At 37.1% G+C, this 9,425-nt stretch overlaps 1 long non-coding RNA gene across 1 annotated transcript; it reads right to left on the bottom strand.

Annotated features, from left to right (window-relative positions):
- Window positions 1–1,188: 1,188 nt before the first annotated feature.
- On the bottom strand, window positions 1,189–8,090 carry LOC135242389 (uncharacterized). Its single transcript, XR_010326326.1, has 3 exons — window positions 7,796–8,090; window positions 1,864–2,094; window positions 1,189–1,407 (listed from the first exon to the last, which is right to left on the bottom strand). It is a non-coding gene; the product is annotated as an uncharacterized LOC135242389 (long non-coding RNA).
- Window positions 8,091–9,425: the final 1,335 nt, after the last annotated feature.

Here is a 9,425-nt window from a genome sequence, read left to right on the forward strand (position 1 = left end):
AACAACACTGGACACTGCCACTCCATTATCTTTATGTAACCTAAGGAGGGATTTTAACAGACGGGCATGGTGGCTGTTGCTAACCACTTATACTGTATAAAGCTGTGCTTCCACATGGCTTTGGGGAGAAAATGAATGATTACTATAGCATCTTAAAGGCACTGATGCACTGACCCCGTGAGAAATGATGCCAGGTAAGCACTGTTCTGTTCAGAGTGCCTTCCCTGATTGGTATCGTTTTGAATTATGGCTGCTCAGAACGGCTGCTTCATTTCAATTCAGAGTACAGCTCTCTTTTGCGCACACATTGATGTAATTAGCAAACAAAGGATGCCCGTATTGTAGACACACAACTTGTACTTACATCTGATGAGAATAACAATACGATGCCAATATTTCTAAGCTGCCCCTATTGTTTGAGAACCTAATAAAAGATTGCTCTGAACAGTTCCACTGGTATGTAATCTGGATTTTGTTTACATATTTTTCATAGTCTTTTTTCAGTGAAGTAGGTGCCTTTTTATCTAAGGAATTTGTATTATACAGAGTAAAGCAATCACATTTTTAACATTTTCTTTAGTGAAAACAAACTGTATGTGTGGCACCTGTGTATGGTACAGTCCACACAAACCTAGTTGAGGCTGAGGTCATTTCAGTTCTTTGTATCTATTGTTATCTGTGGCAAAATATTCATGAGGGACAGATGAGCTGTGATAAAACACCTTCTACCCATTGTTAAAGATCACACTGTAAGGACTCTGGTGTTCCAGGATCACATAATTACTTGGCTGCAACTATACAAACAATAAATAAATGCAGTATCCCAAGTACAATGTGAGCAATCCCTTCTTGGTTTAATGTTCATTAATGGATTAGGTATTGTGCAGAATACAAATACCATATTTGTCAACACTCGGTTAATGCGTTTTATAATAATGAACCCTCGTTCAAAGTCACTTAAATCTTTTCCTCTTGCCATCTTGATCCAAAATCAAGGTCAACTGGGCCTGCTCAGAATTTGTATACATGCCATAGAGCATGATAGGATGTTAATCGTATCATGCAGTACACCTGTGTGGAAGCATCTGCATTTGTTATGTTTCTCCACTCATTTATTCAGGTTTTTCCTTTAGTTTGCCACCAGTCTGTATGTGTATACACACACACACACATATATATATATATGTATGTATTTGGAAGAATAATTTTATTTTCCATAAAATGATATGAACTATGGAACGATGCAACTTTACTGCTTTCAAACTTTCAGACTTGGATTTACATATTTTGCAGTCTAGTAGTACTTTTGTACTCCTCCACAAAGAAACATGAAACAGAGGGTGATGACGTGGCAGAGCAGCCTCGGCACCTCCCTGTCTCCTCTCTTTTCCCAGTGCAGGGGGGAGCCTGTTCCAGAAGAAACCAAGAACAGGCTTCAGTCTTCTTCAAAACTGAATAAACACTGTATATGCTTCCAGAAATATGTGGTGGAGCTATTAATAACACAAGCTTAAAAAAATAGAAAACACTGAAGAACTCCAAATTTTTAAAACTCTTCTGTTGCAGTGTTTACTGGGCAGGGTGCTGTTATATACAAGCTGCCAAATACAAACTGTATGGAACCACATGTCTCTGTAATTCTGTAAAGATGGATTTTTTTCTAATTTTAAACTAGAAAGTTTGTCTTGGCCTCATCCCTGCCTAAGATTATTTGCAGTAATGCTACAGCCAGTGTACAAGGTATTCCAGTCAAGCAAAACTGATCCAAAGACACTAGCCCTTTGGAAACAAAAATCAGATTTTCTGGGGAAAAGACAACATTTTAAAGAACAGTTACTGTTTTGAAAATTAAGAAATCATTACCTTTTTAAAAAACCTATTTATGCATCAGGCCGTGATGGTTTAACTTAACTCAGAGGAGGAACGCTGGGTAAGCATAATGCAGGATCCTGAAAGGTATTGAATAAATGTCATTTTCCAGTTTCCTGCACTGGTGGACTCCAGGAAAACAAGATGGGCAAAAGGGGTTCTGAACACCGGGGTGGTTGTAAAGGGTCTTGCAGGTTGGAGAGAGGAGACCTGTGTCCCTGGGCACTGAAAATGAAACCAGATCATCCACCATGTGCATTAATGTGTGGGCAGCCAAATTACAAGCTCAGGTTCCTCTCCTGTGGCATTCCAATCAACATAGTATGTTGGCAACTGCAGATCAACATTCTAAATGGAAAATAGAATATACCATAAAATACATCTGGATGGAAATGATAGTTTCTTCATTCTAGCAGATATGGTGTATACATTGATTTTCGATGTGGACCCACAAAAAATGACCAGCTATAGACCTCTCCAGTAAATTAATTTGTACAAGTTTTTGTACCCAGTACCCATCAAACAAATTGTGACTAATAATGCACTAATTTTACTTTTGTTGAAACTAAATGCAGACAGAAATGTCCAAACCTATTCAAGCAGTTTGGAATAAGAAAACTTGAGCTCATGAACTCTTCAGAGGTGACCGTGTCCCTGCTCATGCCTTCGCTACCCTGATACAGTGGAGACACAAACAAAATTATGAGTGCTAAACTAAATCCAATAGATTACAACAGCTCGTAATAAACAACAGGAGAGAGACATTCACCCAAAGGTTTTGCTACATTCCGACAGAGCCCAGATAATGTGCCTTAACACGGTTTTGTATTAGCCATTGGCCTTTGCAAATATAGAAAACCCATCACTATAACAATTACCCACTGGAACATGATAAAGTAGGCAATTTCATGCCCTACTGCATGAGTTGTTGTGTGCTAGCTAGTCAAACTGATTTGTAAATCTCTGCTGTATATCAATTTTATTTTTGTCCCTGTTCATCAAGAGCTATGGGACTTAAATAATAATTTGAAAAAAAAAATTATATGAGAGAAGCAAATATGAAGAATTTTGTGCACAATGTTTTCAAACATCTATTAAATCAAAGCTTATATTTTTGAAGTTGGCCATTTATAACCATATAACTATTTTTGTTTATGACTGTGTTGAGCTAATTATTTCCATTGTATTCTCTGTCTTATTGAATCATCTCCATCTTAAATATAGTATTTAGTTATATGAGCATATATAAACATATTTTATATAAGTGGGTATAGATAATGGATGGATGTTTATATATTCTTTAAAATTATACACGATAAACATTTGATTCAATGAGATTTTATATGTAGTCTGTGTGTCTGGGTGAATATAAAGGCTATTCATGTCATGTCACTTCCATTTGTGATTTTAGAATTGGACATGACTACAGAATAAATTTATTTGATATCTAACATAACTTCATGGATGCAATTACCTGAAAATACACTGGCAAAACCAATTCATAGAACTAAAGTAGTGTTTGACAGATTGATGGTTTATATTCTTAAGGAATCAATAAAGTAATTGTTCATGGCTGTGTTCAGTACTACTAAATTACAACAATTCCAATTTTTAAAAATTGTTTCTAGTTTCTGTCTTTCAGCTCCAGTTGCTGAATGATGGAAAATATTGCTCAATTTATTAGAATGGTCATTTCATAGTAAATGTGCTGTCTTCCATCCCATGTCGAAGACTGGCTCTCTGGGTCTATTACAGTCAGTTCCAGTCAGCTGCAGTTTGATCTCCTGCGTGCATAGAAGACAACCAGCCCTAGGAGGATCAGACCACATGTGATTTGTGTATACTGTAACCTAGTTGGGGCTCACTGACATCAGATGGTTAAAGTTGTGGGTGAGGGGGAGGCATCAAGATGGAAACATTTAAATTGGGTCTGAGAGTGGCAAGAGGTGACTTTTCAAGCTTTTGAAAGACTTCCTCCGGAATAAATATGATCAATATGGCTCAGGTCACCAAAAGAGGCATACAATTTCATGCTTGACCCAAGGATAACCACAGAGTGTCTCTACTCATAGTCCAGTAGAAAAAAAGAGTAACAGCTTAAGGGCTGAACAGGCGGTTCGCCTGAAGGTTGCCTTTCTATGTACATTTTATAATGCGTATCCAAGTAGCTGAGAGTCATTCCTCCTGCCTTCTGTTTTCTGTTACTGTTGGGTAGTATGGGAATTTGTTATCATTGGAGCACAATAACAGTTTGGCTTTACCTAAACACCTAACCTTTTTTACCCACAGCTGATATCTTTCTCGCAATTCACCCCTCTCTCACCCTTATGATTCTCAGGGACTTGAGATCTGTGTGCTCTTGTCATAATCCATCTCAGGACACAATATGCCTTTTTTTCTTACTTTTTCCCTTTCTTTCCCCTTGATTCAGATTACCCAAGTGACAAATGAATCCCATTGGTGATGCATGAGTTGTGTCAACTGGGGAAAGTCAGGCAGGAGCTTAATAAACAGCTAAGTAGGAAGCAATAAATTTCAACCACAGGTTCTCAAATCTGATTCCCATTACAGGTGCTGGACTTTAACCAACAACATCTGAATGGTTTTTCTGCTAGAAATCCCATCCAGCTTTATTTTCCCTTAAAGGTATCAAGTATGGTGTGCTTTTAAAATGATGGCTGCCAGACTGAGCTCCAGATGGTATTTTGTACTTTTATTTCATTTTACAAGGTCAAATTGCCCATTGTCATATTCTACCTACAAAAAGAATAAAGCATTTATCCAACTCTCGGCTAATCATTTCCGAGCATACATGCCATTAACACTCAGTTTTTTTACTTAAGTTAAACATAACTCAAAAAATAATTAATTTGTAATTTTTGGTTTGAAAGATTAACCAATAAGCTGACCCACTGAACAATCCTTGATCCAGTAATGATTGACCACATCCCCTGAACAGTACTTGCTCTGTTCAAGTTTTTCCAATAATTATTAATGTAAGCAATTAGCATACACATATGACTACATGCATGCCCTCTTGTGATGCCATAGCATTAATGTGAATATTATATCATATTTATTTTATATATTAATATACATTAATCTTTAAAATATTTAATGCCATACATAAGTGGGTGCACAGACACTGAAGCACACAGTGTGGTGCTGAGAGGGAAGAGAAATTCTAGAAGAAAGAAAAAGAGACAATTTGATAAAAACAACATGACAAAACTACTGTATCCAAGATTTCTAATGTAGCATTAATGAAATGAATGCAGTCACCACCTGTAAGTAATTTCTGAGGTAGGTAATGCTGGAGTCTAACCACAAATTGTATTTATTAAAGCCTATAAATCTATTTCAGAAAGAGCATGCCACAGTCCCAGACCAAAAGAAGAACACCCTTTTTAAAGGTTTGGCAGAAAAGATTCTTACATACCATCTCTGCCATCTTTTAGAACAGTGGTGTCAAACTCGTTGCCATGGAGGGCCGTGTGTATGCAGGTTTTCATTCCAGCCTCAGATCTTGATTATATAATTAGTTAAATTATTTGCTGAATTAGGGATGCAGGTTTGTGCACAATGGTGACCCGACGTCTATGGTGACCCGCATTGTCTAAATAAAAATTTTCTTATATTCTGTGCTTCAATGCAGTTAAACGCATATGGCTGAATGAGTAATTGGACTCAATTAAGGCAGCATTAATTGGTTGGAATGAAAACCTGCATACACACGGCCCTCCATGGCAACGAGTTTGACACCACTGTTTTAGAAGTATTTATACAGCACAGTCATCCATTAACCTGTGTGTTCTGTGTGACACACCCTAAAAACCCATCTCAGGCAGTCACTAGCCCAATATTCAAAGGGAAGGTAATTTGGGCATGACGTGGTTTGAGGCAATTATAGTACAAAGCAATGAGTTGATTTATCAGTATCTTAATCCAGCCAAGCAGTAAGAATGCTACTCAACTTGAAAGTGGCTGTGCATGGAAGTAATTAGGTTCTTAATATGTATATTTGGGATGGGGGGATGGGGTGTATATTGAAATCACACCATGGCATGTACTCTTCACTAAAGTATCCTTCTCTTTCAATCAGTACTGTAGGAATAGTCATAAAACAGGGCCTATGTAAAAATAGGTAATGGCATAAGGTAATTTAGGCAATAAATTATTTTTAGCCAGGGACATTTGTTAAAGGTGGTGATATATCATGTTTGATGACACCCATTAAAATTCCTCTGAAAGTTACATAAAGTTACAAAGTTCTTGTTTGAAATGAAAATAATGAAAAAAGAAAGAAAAGTTGTAAGAATAGAGCTAATGCATGCAGTGCAGAACACAACAGGACAGGGTCATACCTTTAATAAGTTGATTGTGTGGTGGTGAAGGTGTGACCAATCAGGATACTCAGTGCAGCACTTCTGAATTAGCACGTTTGTCATGCATCCTCACAACAGTGGGTAGCGGGGATTGTATCTAACATCTACACGACAACCTAATTAAGTTACAAATGTCATATACACCTAATTGTGTGCAACATATCTATAATTTTATTAAGCAAATCCAAAAATTATACATGCAACCACTTTTAACTTATATGCCAATACAGCTAGCCTACAATTGTACTTGACTTTAGAAATAGAAACTACACACATGGTAGGCTACTGGAAAGCATACTACTTTGCATTATACTGTTCACACAGTACTGTGCCTTCTATTTCTGCCAATCAAATGACTAACTGATCCAGCTCCTTCCCACCCATTCTGCTGGCTCTAAAAATCAAGCATGAAAATAGCAACCTCTGTACACCTGCAGTTCTTTTCACTGCAAAATATCTGTGCTGAAATGTATGTACTTGTTGCTGTTCTCGTTTGTGTTAGTGTTAATCAGTTTAACCTTCAGGGTCCAAGTTGAACCATGCGGTTGTTCCCTGTACTTGGACGTGTACTTCTCTCTAGGGTTTTCGACATACTTGTTCCTGGTTATGGTTATACACTTTGTTGTATGTCGCTCTGGATAAGAGCGTCTGCCAAATGCCTGTAATGTAATGTAATGTAATGTAATACTACAAAAATGTGGCCAGGTGACACCGTACAATCTACAAATACGTGAAACTGTTGAAATGAGTAGGGTGTCACCAAAGCAAAACTCAACACAATAGTTTTATTAAATTTAAGTATCAATCAGTCCATATTGTTCCCTTTGATACTGTGGACTTAACATAATTGTCACATCAGATTTAATAATTTATTTCAGTAATATACATTATACCACATGAAATTACTTAAATGGGTCGAATAAAAACAGCAACTGTTAGTGTGGTGAACTAGACCCTTCCAAACCCAAATTTATGATAGATAATAAATATGAATAATTACATTTTATTATCCCCAGACTAGCTGCAAGGTATTGAAAAATAGTTGCTTATGATTATGTGAGGCTGGTAGCCTCGAAATATTTCTGCAGATGTTGTGGCAACAAGTAATTTGGTGAAATGCAGAGTCAATTTCCTGCTGGCAGGCTGTATGTGAAACTATATTCATTGACCCGAATCTGGCCATAGGTTTTCATATTGCTACTTGCCAAAATACTACATAATGTATGGGTATAATATTTTCGCAGTCGAGGCACCGTGATAATGGTAACGTTTTCTGTCCGTGGCAAAATAACTCAATTAACCAGAATCCTTAGTCTCTTTTTCTGCTTTTGTGATTTGGTTTCCTTTTCTCTGTTTCCAATGGCGAGGTAGGCTATCGCGTTTGTTATGTTCTTAGCTCGTGAAAGAGTAGCCTAACATATCGGGTTTTTTTTATTTTTTTTATTTCAAGTTGCCTGTGTGTTGTTCAATATCTAACTGAGGGAAGAGGAATTAATTGAACCTAGCGAGCTGACACCGTGTCTCGGAGAGGATCGACTTACCGGCGAATTGATCGCCTGAATGGTTACTTTGCAACTTAGCCGCTTTACATTCTTCTCTTGCATGCCCGTGTCCTGGTGAAGTGCCTTGTTACGTGAGTACACCGTTTCAGTTGGAAGGGAGGCACACTTTAAATCTCAAAGATAAAGTGAAAGTCTCGCTCGAGACTGCGAAAGAAAAGAAATGTGGGTGAAGTTTGTGTTAGTGTTTACTCATGAGTCCTTCCTGGAAACTGGGTGTGCTGTCCGGGAAGATGGGGAAGGGCTATGCATGCTTACTTATTGCTATGTTGCAGAACGATAGCAGCCTGTGAAGTTAATAAATAAACTGATCCAGTGATGCAGTTTTATTAGCTAACTTGCAGGAAACACGTTTACTCAGTTAGAAACCGCTGGCCGTGGCTATAACCCGAGAAAGTGACTGCATCTCTCTTCGCTCCCTGTTTCCATGATGGGTTTAGGTTAGGCTTCTGTGTCATTTTAGAGGCAGTACATTGGCACAAGTCCTCTAGGCAGTACAAACGAGAGGGAATAGTGTTGAAGAGAGCACATTTGTAGTAGCCTGTAGAAAGTACTGGAAGTGATGTACTGTTTCAAGCTGTGATCATGTGAAAGTGAAGTGAGCTTTTCCTGTTGATTCCAAATGGGTGCATAGACCTTACACAATGAATATGATAACAATGTCTGACTGGCCTTCTTCAAAACCCTCTTGTCAGCAGAAACAATTTTTCCCCATCTAATTTTTATTGATGTAAAAGCCAGTGACCTCATCAGATCCCCCTCCCCACAATTATATCACTTTCAGTCACAGCAAGCTCAAGTAATTGTAACAAATATATTTGTGTTCCATGGTGCCCCTAAATCTAGTAGTACAAATTATTTATTACTTAATTTATTTCAGTTTAATCTGCAATTAAATTGCCTGTCATTGTGTAGAACAGTTAATTGAACTGAGATGTCATTAAGTAATTTGCCTCAAATTATTTAAAATATAGATTCAATAATTGTTGAATAAACTGATGGATGTCCAATTCATAAACAACAAATCACTTTGATATTAAACTGTGTTATTTTAGTGGCTCGTGAAATCATGTTCACGGCCTACCTATATAGAACTGCTGATCCTGAATCAAGTGATATATATGAATTTCTCTTACATATAAGAGTTTAGAAATGAACAAGATGTTGCCTCTTTGCTGCAATGAAGAAATGTGCATTTCCCTTCACTCCACAATGCCTGAAATTGAAAGTGGAAATAACAGTATGTAACATGGTCTTCTTTCTTTCATCAATGGCATTGCTATATCATGGTTTTTTTCTTTTTGCTTTTGGATCAGTCAAGAGTGGCTCAATCTTCTGCAATCTATACCAATGACTTGGGGGAGGGGTTGATTTTATATATGAAGAGGTCTTATTTTCCCAAAAAAACCTCAGAGTATCGTCAACCACCAGCTTTACTGTTGTAAGCAAGTTCTCTAAAAGCACGCATAAGAACACAATTTCCTTCAACACACTTTTATTTATTTATTTATTTATTTATTTATTTATTTATTTATTTATTTATTTATTTATTTTTGTCAAAACCTATTTTTGGAGTTAAGGCAAAAACTATTTTTTAAATATATTGAGGCAA

The sequence above is a fragment of the Anguilla rostrata genome, chromosome 16 (genome assembly GCF_018555375.3).
Source record: "Anguilla rostrata isolate EN2019 chromosome 16, ASM1855537v3, whole genome shotgun sequence".
Classification (NCBI taxonomy): Eukaryota; Metazoa; Chordata; class Actinopteri; order Anguilliformes; family Anguillidae; genus Anguilla; species Anguilla rostrata.